This window comes from Eptesicus fuscus, chromosome 10, assembly GCF_027574615.1.
Source record: "Eptesicus fuscus isolate TK198812 chromosome 10, DD_ASM_mEF_20220401, whole genome shotgun sequence".
NCBI classification, from domain to species: Eukaryota; Metazoa; Chordata; class Mammalia; order Chiroptera; family Vespertilionidae; genus Eptesicus; species Eptesicus fuscus.
Genome location: NC_072482.1, coordinates 57,498,735 through 57,513,973, shown reverse-complemented (window position 1 = coordinate 57,513,973; position 15,239 = coordinate 57,498,735). Strand labels below are relative to the sequence as shown.

The 15,239-nt window shown below is 41.1% G+C and overlaps 1 long non-coding RNA gene across 1 annotated transcript in view; it reads right to left on the bottom strand.

The window, feature by feature from the left end:
• Positions 1-14,574, bottom strand: part of LOC114230029 (uncharacterized) — a 30,828-nt gene extending 16,254 nt beyond the window's left edge. Inside the window, exons 1-2 of the long non-coding RNA XR_003615880.2 lie at positions 14,446-14,574; positions 8,526-8,622 (exon numbers count right to left, since the gene is read on the bottom strand). This is a non-coding gene — a long non-coding RNA (uncharacterized LOC114230029). The remainder of the gene's footprint in view (positions 1-8,525; positions 8,623-14,445) is intronic.
• Positions 14,575-15,239: the final 665 nt, after the last annotated feature.

The following is a 15,239-nucleotide window of genomic DNA, read 5'->3' as shown; positions in this document are numbered from 1 at the left end:
AGGTCTTTGGTGAACTTGTGGGAGCAGTTTTAGTGGAATCATTGGGGACAAAACCTTGACTGAAGTAGGTGTAGGGGAAAGGAAAGAGTTTGAAAGAGCAAGTATGAGTAAGGTTTGCAAGGAGTTTTGATGTGAAGAGAAATAGAAATGGACAGCAGCCTGCACAGGAAATAAGGTCAAGGGAGAGAATGTTTTTGGTGTTGTTTTGAAGATAAGAGAAACAATGGCTGATGGGAATGATTCAGAAGAAAGGGGTGAATTGTTGAGTGATGATGGGACCCCGTGACCTTAAACAGGAACATGGACAATTAATTATTAGTAAGGAGAGAAGGCAGAATACATGGGAAGACAGTTGCTGGCAAGTGAGAGATGTTGTAGAAACTTGTAAAAGTTCTGTCATAATCCCTTCTATTTTCTCAGTGACCTAAGAAAGAAGTCAGCAAGGACAATGGGGAAGTACTGGGATTATGCAAAGTACAATTACTTTTTCTGTATGTTAGCATCTGCCATAAGTCATACAATGTGACAAGGGCTAAGTCATTAGTCTGGATGAGCTACTGAGCTACCCAGGTTTGGCATGAACAGAGGAAATATTGGAGGGGTTTTCTGTCTCCGGGACACCATGGCCATCAAGGGCAGCTGTCTGCCTGGTGCAATTGAAGGCCTTCAGGAAGCGCATGCTGGCTTGTCAGTGGCTCTGGGGGAATTCATTCCTTGGAGTCTTTAAGACTTTGTGATACTAAATATTAAAATAAAGCTCCCTAAGTAGAAGTCACACCTTAAGTTAGTACCACCTAATAGTTTAACAGGAGTTAACTATGAGATCACTTTCTAACCATGAAAGTCAACTGAGAACAAAGCCATACAGAAATGGGGTGCAGGTTTTTGGCTCAATTCATGTGGCAGACAGTGAAGACTTTATAAGTTTTCCAGAAATCTAACCACTTTTAAGATGAGGGAGGAGTGCTATCATGACAGGATATATTCATGCTGGAAGAGGCAGTAAAGAGATGCTGTGAAACCTTCACACTTCTGTGTGGGGCTGGCGCCATCCCTCCGTATTAACAGAATAGAGGCACGGTGCATGAAATTCGTGCATGGGGAGGGGGGTAGGTCCCTCAGCCCAGTCTGCACCCTCTCCAATCTGGGACCCTCTCGCAATCTGGGACCGCTGGCTCCTAACCGCTCACCTGCCTGCCTGCCTGATTGCCCCTAACCGCCTCTGCCCCTGCCTGCCTGATAGCCCCTAACCACCTCTGCCTGCCAGCCTGATCACCCCTAACTGCCTTCCCCTGCCAACCTGGTCGCCCCTAACCACCTCTGCCTCAACCCCCGCCACTGTGGCTTTGTCCAAAAGGACATCCGAATGGATGTCCAGAAGACATCCAGTCTAATTAGCATATTACCCTTTTATTAGTATAGATATGCTATTATCTGTTTGCACCCAGTTTTTATAAAAAAAATAAAAATAAAAACCCTGTAATAACCTCTATGTATGTACTCTATATCTTTGGTTTGAAATGTCTAGCAAATCACATTTCATTATCTCAAAATAATCAACCCAGATGGAAAGAAAAAAATACTTATATCCTGGAAAAGTACCCCTCAAGTGCAACATCACAGTGTACTTAAATTTTCATTTCTATTAAAAATTGGGCTCATTTTCATCTCAGCCTATTTTTTCCAGTCCTAAATTCCTGTGATTCATTTATTCTGGATAAAAATGCAGTAAGATGAGGAACTGGTTGTTTTCTTGCCTTAAAAAATGCTTCATGGCTTTGTACACAAGATCTGTATATGCATAAATAAATGGAGCACCTTGTTCAAAAGGTATTACGATTCAAGGCCAAGACAATAGAGCATTAAACCAAGGGCAGAGCTCTTGTAAGCTCAAGGCTCTTTGCAACTGTACAGGTTGCAGGCCCATGAAGCCAGCCCTGGCCAAGACTTGTCCCTAGGACTTGAAGTAATTAGGGTGATCGCTGTGTGCTTTTCTGCCCTAAATTGCATGGTCAGGAAAGACTAAGAAGTAGACTGAGGGGTAAAGAAGTGGCTTAAAAAGAGCCCATAAACACCTCCATAGGCAAGTTCCCAGGGGCTTCTTGCACATTCTTTACTTCACCTGGATATTTGAAGGCTTCATATCCCCACAGGGGGCTGGTCCTTTGAACCTGATTTGACCTTTGTCTAAATCTGAGAAGGGAGCCACATGATTTGCCCTGGACTCTGCACTCCTAGGAACACAGGGTACTGAGATTACCATAAAAAAACAGTATGATGCTCTCTGAACATTTATGGGGTGAAGAATTTTCTCTCTTCAACACAGGAGCAGAAGGAAATTCATTTGCTCTCTGCTCATCTGGGTAAGCTCTGGGTGAGTGTCATATTGTTACACTACACAGAATTGACTTGGCAGAGCATTACAAAGTGAAATCCCTCAGCCAACCTGTCAAAAGCCATAAGAAAAACATACCAGGCAGATAGTTCATACTAGAGGCCCAGTGCATGAAAATTTGTGCACTCGGGGGCATCCCTCAGCCAGGCCTGTGCCCTCTCACAGTCTGGGAGCCCTCAAGGGATGTCCGACTGATGGCTTAGGCCTGCTCCACCACCCCTCCCTATCACCGTCCCCTCCCTCTGCCCGCTGGCACAGGCCTTGGCTCCAGGCACCGCCTGCTCGCCAGCCCACCACACCATCAACTGGTCGTTCCAGCCTTAGGTCGATTTGCATATTACACTTTTATTAAATAGGATTATTTTAGAGCAACACATTATACAACATTATGTACTTGAGACTCCTGGTTTGACCATAAGTGGCCTTGGAGTACACTTTCTAACTGGGTTTCATGTTTTGTTACATTGCACATGATTATAGAAGAAATTAACCTTCAAAAATGGTGGTCCCAAATTAAAATTTTCTTAGTAAAAGACAGTTTTTACACAAACTAGAGAAATCAATGGACCCAATTAATTCCATTATTTTTCTTCATTCTACTAAAATTTAACACATATCAATAAAAGATACAAATAAATATCAAATACAAATAAGTATCATATAGACCAATTATAAGAAAATACAGGTTTAATTTTATAGAACTTTGTTACTTCAAGACCAAAAATCTTACAATAATGAAAAGATGTGGCAAGATTAAAATAATAGTTGTTTTAGCTCTTAGTTATCTCACCATGAATATTACCATCATTTAATGCTGGGTTGTACATTTGCATATAATATCAGCATGATTTGAACATAATTTGAAGTTTTATTGTTATGCTAAATTTGAGTAGTTTTTAAAACTGCTAGCTATTAAAGATTGACAGGGAACTTTCCCTTTCCCCTTAAGAACTGAATATTTATATCTTGAATTATAATTTTTCCTGTTACTCTATTTCTTTTATTTTTATCATTTTTTAAAGATATATTTTATTGATTTTTCACAGAGAGAAAGGGAGAGGGATAGAGAGCCAGAAACATCAATGAGAGAGAGACATCGACCAGCTGCCTCCTGCACACCCCCCACCAGGGGATGTGCCCACAACCAATGTACATGCCCCTGACCGGAATCGAACCTGGGACCTTCCAGTCCGCAGACCGACTCTCCATCCACTGAGCCAAACCAGTTTCGGCTATTTTTATCATTTTTTATTTTTTTACTGAATTTATTTGGGTGACATTGGTTAATAAAATTATATAGGTTTCAGGTGTACAATTCTATAAATACATCATCTATATATTGTATTGTGTGTTCACCCCCCCAAGTCAAGTCTCCTTCCATCACTATTTTTCCCCCTTTTACCCTACTCTGCCTAGCCACCCCCTTACCCCCCGCCCCCCCGCTTTCCCTCTAGTAATCACCATAGTGCTGTCTGTGTCTATGAGATTTTTCTTCTTTGCTTAATCTCTTGACCTTTTTCACCCAGCCCCTCAACTCCCTTCCCCTCTGACAGCTGTCAGTCTGTTCTCTGTATCTGTGTGTCTGTTTCTATTTTGTTAGTTCATTTTGTTCATTAGATTCCATATTTAAGTGAAGCCATATGTTATTTGTCTTTCCCGGACTGGCTCATTTCACTTAGCACCTTTACTCTAATTTAATTCAAACTCTGATTATCTTTATAAATGTAATTTTATTTTATTTATAGGATTCCAAAAGTGTCATAATTTTATAAATGTTTTTACATAATTTTACAGTAAAATTTTAGCTCCAGTTACTATCATGCCAAATGTTTTATCATCTAATATGAGATTACTATTCTTATGAAACATAAAATTATCTCCCAAGTTATATAATTACAAGACAGTATCTTACATCTATTTAATACTTTATCATTTACAAAGTATGTGCCTACACATGATTTCATTTACTTGTTCCTTGGAAGAATTCCATTCTATGGATAAAGATTAGAGAGTTTGAATCATAGTAAATGGTGACACTCCACTTAAGCCAGTTCTTCCAAATCAGCGTCCTTGGATTTTTCACGCTACACTGACCACGGTGTTCCTCCGTGACTTGAAGAGGACTAAAATGTCCCCAATTTGAAATGAAAGAAAGCTCAAAGCAAAATACTAGTTGCACATCTGCTGGATTTGTTAATGACCGTATGGGTTCAAAAAATGAAACTTCTTTCCTCAGCAACTAGCTTAAGCTCAAATGTGGTTTACAAGTGAAGTTAAATGTAGCTATTAAAAATGGTTATAAACTGCCGAAACCGGTTTGGCTCAGTGGATAGAGCGTCGGTCTGTGGACTGAAAGGTCCCAGGTTCGATTCCGGTCAAGGGCATGTACATTGGTTGTGGGCACATCCCCGGTGGGGGGTGTGCAGGAGGCAGCTGGTCGATGTTTCTCTCTCATCGATGTTTCTAGCTCTCTATCCCTCTCCCTTCCTCTCTGTGGAAAATCAATAAAATATATTTTTTAAAAAATGGTTATAAACTTATATCATGAAAGAGCATGCCCAAGCTTCTTGATGCAGTCTAAATAAGGTCTTCAAATGTTGGATCTGTCCCGTTTCCTTTCAGATATTCCCATGGCTCATTTGAGATTGTCCCAGGAATTTTACTGAGAAGCCTTCCTTATCTGGGGTCACCAAGCTTTGGGTGGCACCTCCCGAACTGATAGGGAAATTAACCCAGTACCCCTTGTAGTGCTGTTTATCTCTCTCTTTTAGGACAGAATAAAGTTTTATGTACAGTGGAACTTTGTAAACTGAAGCTTTTCAAATAGCAGCCAGTAAGATCTCCAAGACAGACATATTTTTAATGTGATATAAGCAGGGGTTTCTGAAGAACAGGGTATTGCTGTGGGATATAAATTGATTCAGCTGAGATAAAAGTTTAGTCAGTGCATCAGCACAGTATCTATTTTTCTGAGAAAAGGGCTTCCCACACTGGTCTACATCTTATTCGCCGTTTGGAAAAGTAGCTGCTTTGTAAATATTTGTTGAGTAAAAAGAAAGTAATTGCATCTGTTCTTAAATCTGCACCTGAATTTTAACACTGAATCCCTCTCCCGATTTGACTTCAATGACGCAATGCCATCAGCAGTTTTATCATGAAATAAAATGTAAGACCTGTAATAATGTCATTTTTTCTGCATGACGCAGGACCATTATTTCTTTAAATGATTTTCAAAGCCACATTTTTCTTCCTGATATTATTGAAGTGAGTTTGAACAGCACTTGCTCAGAATGCACAGTTATTAGTTTTCAGGTTCCAAGGTCATTCTTGGAGCTGAAAATCTGCAAGCTGATTTAGCTTAGACTGATGTTTATATTTCATTTTTCTCAAAAAATGTATGGTTTGGGAGCTCTTCTGACCTCATTTAAAGCCAGTCTCCACACTTCTATTATATTTTTCTGTGCAAAAATTGCCCCTGGTCTAGTGCCTGGTATGTAGCAATTGTTTGTTAAATTACTTTTTTAAATGAATAAGATAGGCAGCTGGTATAAATTGAGAAAAGATTGATCAGACACCTGCTACACACACTTTTCTTTAACCGGTCATTGATCTCATCCTGCTTTCACACTCTCTGCCCCATAATAGCAGAAAATACGTGAGATCCTAGAACTGAAAAGTGATTTCTTTCCATTTTAAACAGCATTTAATATGAACCCCTCAGGCTTTCTACTTCTCTCCTTGCTCTGGGGATGCATGGCGGAGTAGCAGAAGTGTGTTGACCTCTCTCTGACCTCTGAGTCCTCCCTGGGTCCACTGCAATGCTGCTTGACCACTTGGTCTCTGGGCATCTGAGCTGATGGCCCTAGAGTGTGGCTGGTCCCACCTTTGCCTCTGACACTGGGGTCTCTGGGCTCTGCCCCACAAGTGCATCCTGACCCAGCATTTCCCACCCGTCAGACCACTCAGTGTTTCTAAATGAATGAATCAACGCACTCAGGGTTAAACCATCATCTCTTCCCACTCCTTCCAATTTTATTTTTTCCATCTTTTTTCTGTTCCATGATCAATCAGCTAGGCAGGAAGGGGAAGGAGAGGCAGGTGGTGCAGGGGAGTGTGAGGGTGGGCCGGGAAGAAGGGTGTCACTATTATGGTAGAGCGGTCACCATAATTCTAATAAAGTGATTTTTAATCTAGTAGAATATTAAGTGTCATTTTGTTGTTATTTATTCCTTCTATTAGATAATATAACCATATTATAAACAAGTTGGAATAGGAAAAAAAATGATGAGTTCTACTATTCTAGCACAATTTCTATTAACATGTTGGTATATATTTCTTCTGTTATTTTCCCCATTCATGATAATTTAAGTAGTAAAACACAATTTTAAAAAATATTTACTATTTATTCTATTTGAGAATTATACTTGAAAACAAATGCACTCGATTATTCCATCAATTAATATTTACTGAGCTCCAAGTATATGTGAATCACATGCTGGGTACCAAGGATATATGAAAGATAAATTGAACACACTGCCTACCCTCCAAAAAATTATGGCCTAGAGGGAGAACTAAGACTTGTACATAAACATATAAAAGGTAGCAAGTGACAAATGCCATAATATAGATAGAAACTTACTGCTCTGGGGGATCATATTTCGGTAATATCACTTTAAAACCCATGCCAGCAAGTTAAGTCATTAATAATGTAAGTAATAAATGCCAAAGCATTGTTAATGATTTCATCATATGGCATCTTATAATGATCATTAATAGTAATATTTTCTCCTAGAACTTTTCCCACTTGACATCAATTTCCTAAGTATTAGAAGTTTTATTTATTCATTAAGCAGTCATACGGGATCATCTGCAAGACTTCTTGACTCACATTGGAACACTCTGTTGCTTTTAGATGCCATTTTCTAAGCTTATAATATATTCATTACACTTCTCTTCGGATAACTTAAAGTGGTGCAGTGGGTGTAAAAAAATATTAAGAAATCCCTAAGTTGTAGTATGCAGTAAAACTGCAAAGAATCATTTTGTATATGGCATGCAAACCAACATGGTGTTCTGTCAGAAAATGTGCTACCCAAGGTACTTCCATTCTTCCCACGCTCTACAGAGACTCAATGACTATAAAATCCACATCTCTTCAAAACACGACCTTTTTTTCTTGCATGAAAGTATGTGAGGGTTTCTGTAGTTTTCAAACCCAATATCATCATAATCAGTTTGTGTGGTTTTAAATTGTTCCAAATATATTTGATCTTGGACTAAAAAAAAAAGTTTCCTCTTGTTTACCACTTTTTATGCCAAAAGATAACACTGCTGGTATGTGGCTCATAAATTTCATTAGGTTTTATATATGCATGAAACTAGCAAGGTGTCTTATTTTCATAAACTCATTACAACAATTTAAGTAATGTTAATAATAAAAATTTGCATTTAAATAATTCTTTTCTCCTGGGAACTCTGAGTGCTTTTTAACATCAATTAATGCTGGATGGCAGCCTCATTATTCCCAACTTCTTTTTATTATTCCATCTTTATAATGTGTTGCTTTGGGTTTTTGTTTCTAGCTGATGTTAATTACCAGGCTGGCTATTATCGGGTTTCACATTTGCCTCCAAAACCACCCCTTTTTGAGAATTAATTACATAAGAGAATGATATTGCTCAGTGGAAACTCTGATTGAAAGTTCTGCTTTGACCAGATATAGAGTAAAAGTCATTCCATGGCTTCACTTTCTTTGTTTTTTAAAAATTTTTTAAAATTGATTTTTACAGAGAGAGGAAGGGAGAGGGAGATAGAAACATCAATGATGAGAGAGAATCATTGATCAGTTGTTCCCTGCACTCCCCCTACTGGGGATCAAGCCCACAACCAGGACATGTCCCCAGACTGGGAATCAACCAGTGACCTCTTGATTCCTGGATTGACACAACCGCTGAGCCACACGGGTCAGGCCCATGGCTTCACTTTCAATCAAAATCTTATTTAAACCATCAGATCACACGTTATTTAGAATTGCCAAAAGTTACTTTTTTTTTTATCATTAACAACTTCTCCTTTCTAACCACCAAATATTTCATATAAATAAGTTATTTACACACTTAGAAAACCATACCTTTAAAGGTACCATCCTCGGAGTTGCATTTCTTGCCTCTAAGAGTAGAGGTGCTTATCTTGGGGTTCGTAGACGGGATTCAAGCGTCTGTGAGTTTCTAGAAATGGAAAAAGCAAAGCACAAGGCAGGTTGTCACAGTGGTTGGTGCCAGACTTTTGAACCTGCTATTCCAGGGGGACCTGCCTGGACCCAGGATCCAGTTTGTTTTGCGGACCCAAGCTGCCTCCAGCTCTGCAGCTTCTTTGGGATTGATTGTGAATTCAGAGCTGCTTCTCTGATCCTCTTTTGACACTTAAGACAGAGATTCTACTGTATGTAGTTACTTACAGTGAATTTCTCCTCTTTCAAATAGTAGCTTCCTAAAAAACTGGGAAAGTTTATTAAATGCTTCACCTATGGCCTTCATTTGTTACTGTCAGTATTTAAAACAATTCACAAATGCAATCTTCTGTTTTAGAGGAAAAGCTGTATGAGGGAGAATAGACAGAGCGAATAGCAGGCTGTTAGTTTTTGACATTATAGTCACTATATACACACTTCTGCCAACCCCAAAATGATGAATTACTGTAACTTAGCTCTGCCAAGTGGTCGGTTTCTAGAATCTGTACTATTGCATATTTCATGAGTTTGCTTTTGAAGCCAATATCTCATTTCTGGCTACTCCAGGGAAATCCCAAACCACGGGAAATTTTAGCATGTGCCAAAGTCTTATGATGTGCAAATTTTCTTTGAAACAACAGTCATGTGTATATTATATTCCACCTATTTAAAACAAGCAAATACACAGAAGATGAAACTACATCTTAGCTATTATATGTATTCATAGACTATTTCAACTATTTCATCAGACTAGGGAATTCTGATGATTGAAGTTCTGACAATTTTTATTGATTGTGTACCATGTGCAGGGCACTGTAAGGGGGCTAGAACAGATGTGCAATTAAGCTACCAAAAGCTGGATGCCAGGCATTTTAGATGACATAGTCGCTAAAGGTTAAAATAACCCTGTCAACTACAAATTATTTTCCCAATTTAACATACAAGTAATTGAGGCTCAGAAAAGTTTGATAAATGATTTGAACTCACTGAGCTTATTAAAAGTAAAACTGTGGTTCAAACCTAGATACTAATTCTAAAGCCTGGATTTTTTCAATTGCCTTCATAATTCACTGTCCTCTTAAAGCTCTGGGTCGCTTTTTAAAATTTTAGTTGTGTTTTGTTTCTCTTAAGAGTTGTTGAATGAACCATTTGGGTAAGAGCTCCATGAATCAAATGTAATTCAACTTTTTTAAAGCACTTCTCCCTGAAGTTAGTATTAAAACTTGGTAGATATGCTCAACCGGTATGGCTCAGCAGTTGAGTGCCCACCTATGAATCAATAAGTTGCTGGTTCGATTCCCAGTCAGGGCACATGCCCAAGTTGAGGGTCTGATCCCCTGCAGGGGGCATGCAGGAGGCAGCTAATCGATGTTTCTCTTTCACCGATGTTTCTATCTCTCTATCCCTCCCTCTCTAAAAATCAATGCAAATATATTTTTTTAAAAAACTAGTTAGACATTCTTTAAAGCATTCCTTTTTTTTTAGGCTCTGGGACTTGGGATGCAACAATAATATGAAAGCTTGCACATTAAGATGTGCTTTGAGGTGCTGTTCCCTGTTTTTAATTTAGCCAAACTGTAAATAACCTGTTTGATTATTTTGAACAAACCAACTGAGTCAGTTTAAAAAGCAAAAGTCACCTATTAGAATGGCTAACATTCAAAAAAATGATAATAGCAAATGCTAGCAAGAATGTGGAGCCACAGGAACTGTGATTCATCGCTGGTGGGAATGGAAAACGGCACAGCCACTTTGGAAGACAGTTTGGCAGTTTCCTATGAAGCTAACACAGTTTGACCGCACTATCAAGCAATTGCACTTTTTGGCATTTACTCAAATGAGTTGAAAACATGTCCACACAAAAACCTGAACATTTACTCAAATGAGTTGAAAACATGTCCACACAAAAACCTGAACATTTACTCAAATGAGTTGAAAACATGTCCACACAAAAACCTGAACATGTCCACACAAAAACCTGAACATAAATGTTTATAGAAGCTGTATTCATAATTGCCCAAACCTGGAAGAAACCAATAAGTTCTTTAAAAGTGGTGAAGGGATGAACAAACGGTGGTACATTCATACTATGAAATATTATGCGCTATCAAGACACAAAGAGACATGGAGTATCCTTAAATGCATATTGCTGACTGAAAGAAGCCAGTCTGAAAAGACAATATTCTATCTGATGCCAACTTTGGGTGATTTTGGAGAAGACAAAACTATTGATGTAGTAAATAAGTAAATAAATAAAAGCAGTAGTTACCAGGGGTTAAGGAGAGGAGGAAGGAGAGGGATGAGTAGGTAAAGCACAGGGGATTTTTAGGGCAGTGAAACCATTTGGAATGATACTGTAATGGTGGCTGCATGGCATTACCAAAGGAAAACTGTTTCCTCTGCTCACAATACTTCAGACATCAAATGTGTGTTTTCCCCACACCAACCAATTCTCCATCTCTCCAGACACCAAATGGGTGTCCCACGATTCAATTCTGACAATAATACCCAGAGTTAGTGCAGATCCCACAGGCTGAGGACTCAGTTCCACAAGCCTGCCCCCCACTTCAGATGCCAATCACAAGTAGTGGGTCCCCAGGTTCACACTTAATGTCCAATCAGGGTTCCCATGACCTTGTCCTCAGATTTGACATGGAAAAACTCAGAGAACTCAGGGAAACACTTATTATCTACTAGAGGCCTGGTGCATGAATTTCATGCATGGGAGGGGGGTGTCCCTCAGCCCGGCTTGCACCTCTCCAATCTGGGACCGCTCAGGGGATGTCCGACTGGGATCGGGTCTAAACCAGCAGTTGGACATCCCTCTCACAATCTGGGACCACTGGTTCCTAACTGCTAACCTGCCTGCCGGCCTGATCACCCCAAACTGCCCCCCGCCCTGCTGGCCTGATTGCCCCAACTGCCCCCCCCCGCCAGCCTACTCACTCACAACTACCACCCTCTACTGGCCTGGTCGCCCCCAACTGCCCCCCTGCTGGCCTGATTGCCCCCAACTGCCCACCCCTGCCGGCCTGATCGCCCCCAACTGCCCTCCCTTGCCAGCCTGATCGCCCCCAACTGCCCTCCCTTGCCAGCCTGATCACCCCTAACCACCTCCGCCTCGGCCACAACCACCATGGCTTTGTCCGGAAGGATATCCAGAAGGTCTCCCGGTCTAATTAGCATATTACCCTTTTATTAGTATAGATAGGTGGATATATGACATTATATATTTGGCAAAAGCCATAGAACTGTACAACACAAAGATAAACCCTAATGTAAACTCTTGTTAATAATAATGCATTGACTATTTGTTCAACAATGTGACAAATGCGTCACACTAATGCAAAGGGAAACTGTAAGCAGGGGAGAGAGGGAACGTTCTACACTAACTGCTTAATAATCTGCAAACCTGAAACTGCTCCAACAAAACAAAGTATATTAATTATTTTTAAAAAGAAAAAAATTGAATAGTCAATGAGGTTGGCTGTCAAACTGGTCAGTGAAAACAATAACATAACATTTACTAAGAGGAATTTAGTACAGAAAGAATCTAGTTAAATCCTTGGTTAATAGTCCATGTTTTATCAGAACTGTCTGTCATGAGACCCTATCAGAAGAAGCTATGGTCTCCATGCAATTAGGAGTAACCATTGAAAGAAAGGCTACACTGACATAAACCAGGGGCAGATATAGATAAGAAAGACAATGCTACCTACTTTTAAAGTCAATGACCCCCCCCCCCCCAGTCTTGTTTTATTCTCACATTTATTCTATCTGAATTCTGAAATCTCGTCAAATAGTAAAAGCACACTAGGATGCCCCATCAAGAAATAAAGGCAGAAATAATGGTTTATGTCCATCTAAGATGTGCTAGCCAGAGTCATGCAGAGAAGACAGGCTGCCCTATATTCTGTCCTTTTCATTCTGTCCTTCTGTGCAAGTTACCTCCTTGCATCATATTCGTTTTCAAATAGTGCTGAGAATATTTCCATCCTGGATGGTTTGTAATATTCTACACACTCTTGAAACTTCCTTTTTCTGTTTAACATCTTTCCACAGGAGACAGTATATAGCTGGAGTTAGAAGGTGGCAGAAACTGTGTAGTGAAGGAGAGTCCAAGCTTTGAAACTATCTGGTTCACGTCCTGGCTCAGCTGTGTGATCCTGAGCAGGCTGCTCAACCTCTCTGCGATTCCAGTTTCCCATCTATAAAACGGAGGTCAAAACAGTAACTGCTTCTTCTTAGGGCCCATGGTGAAGGTTCAATGGCTTAATCAGATCTTAATCGCTTACAACAGCGCCGGGCACTCTATATCAGGGTCAGTAAAATTATTCCGTGAAGGGTCAAATAAATAGTTAAGGCTTTGCAGGGTCATATGGTTTCTGTTGCAACCCCTCAATGATGCCTTTGAATGAGGTGGCTGGTTCCAATTAAACTTTACGGTCACTGAATTTGAATTTCATATAATTTTCACATGTCATGAAATATTATTCGTCTTTTGATTTTTTCAACCATTAAAAAAATGTAAACACTTTTAGCTCAGAGTTTGTACAAACGTGGGCAGTAGGCTGGGTTTTAGGGCCATAGTTGCTGATCTGTCTTCTATCTAATTAATAGACATTATCATGTCTTTATTATCTTACTATAAATTATTTTAAATGGCTGCTTATAACAAGATTGTTTGGATGTCCTATCATTTACTTCGTCCCCTACGGTTAGAATTTAGGTTGTTACCAGTACTCATTGTATGTCACCCTCCAATGAATATCCATGCAAAATCTTTGGGCACATTTATTATTACATCCACATCCTAAAGTGTGTCTATTGGTAGCAACTAAAATGGCTGGCAGAGCATCTAGAAAGAAATAGACTGAAGAAGTAGCCTTGAAAATTAATCTTATATAGTTATAGCAAATTTCAAACATGTTAGAGAAGGAGCTTTATAAGTATATATTCATGTACATAGAACTATGTACCACATACCACTCTAAGCTGTGTGTGTGTGTGTGTGTGTGTGTGTGTGTATACTGAGTGGCCAGATTATTATGATCTCTGAACACATAATAATCTGGCCACTCAGTGTATATACATATATTAGAGGCCCGGTGCATGAATTCATGCATGGGTGGGGTCCCGCAAGCCTGGCCTGGGGGGTGGGGGGAGACATGGGCAGTTGGCCGGCCTGACTGCTGGTCGAACTCCTGGTCGAGGGGACAATTTGCATATTAGTCTTTTATTATATAGGATATACACTGAGTGGCCAGATTATTATGCGTTCAGAGATCATAATAATCTGGCCACTCAGTGTATATATGTATGTATGTATATATATATATATATATATATATATATATATATATATATATATAATTATTTAGTCCTCAAAACAATCCTAGGAGGTACAAGTGCAATTATCATCATCATCACCATCATTACCAGCCCCATAGTACAGAAGAAGAAACTGAGGCACAAAAAAGCTAAGTGACTCCCCCAAGGTCACAGTTGGCTGTAGCAGAGGCAGGAGTCACACCTGGTCTGTCTAGCACTACCACCTATGATCTAGAATGCTGAACTGCCCCTTCACTGGTGAGACGTGGCACTCCGAGGTACTCCCTTTATCATGTAACTGTAGTGTTTTGTATATTTAGATCACGTTTGGCACCCGTGAGGGACCCCAGACTCTAGGAATAGGCACAAATTCCATCCCATAATGGGACACTTGGGTGGAAACTGTGAAATGCCCATCTCACCTTCCTCTTTAGTCATCCAGCCCTCCCCCTCATGCCAACTTTTCATTAATTTGCCCTGCATTTCTTACCCACACAGCTGTCCTCTAACAAACAGTAAAGATTGATTGGAGCGCACTTTCACATCTTGTTTTCCAATGTAAGGTCCCAACTCGGCCAAATTTACGTTGGCCTATTCGGTGGAGCTTCGCTTCCAAAGAGAGGGCCCTGCACCGCCAAGGGGATGCACATTTCGGATAAATGCTCTCCTTTGCAAACAACACAGTGGGTCTCCTCAAAAGTCTCTCCCTCTTGGCACCCGCAGCAGCAGGGCTGGCGTGGTCGGGCCCCTGGCGGGTCCCCGAGGGCGGTGTCCTGAGTCCCTGTGAGCCCAACGGCCAGCCTCCGCCGCCGGGTTCAGACGCGCGCAGCGCGCTCTCCGGCCCCTCGCTGCCCGGGCTGAGCAGCGGGCGACTGTCCCAGACGGGACTTGGGCGCGGGGGTCGTTCGACTTTGCAGGGGAAATGGAGATTCTAGTTCTCATTTCTTCTCCTCTCTTCTCTCCCTGCGGGGACTCTGCTGCTCGAGGTATCCCAGGGGGGGTGAGCGACCGCCGCCGCCCGTCCCCAGATGCCGCCCGCACCCACACTCATGACCAAACAAGGGCAGAATCCAGCAGCAGAGAGGAGACGGGGGAAGAAAGAAGCGGGTGTTTCAAAGGGATCCCGGTGGTGCCGCCGCGGCTGGGAGTTGGAGGAGCCGGGAGGGGAGTGGGGTGGAGGGCTGGGCTCCGCCCGCCGTGGGGCGCCGGGCGCGTGCGCGGTGCGGCCCCAGCCCCGGCCGCCGCCGCCGCCCGCTGCCTATTTTAGTCCGAGCGGCTGCGGGC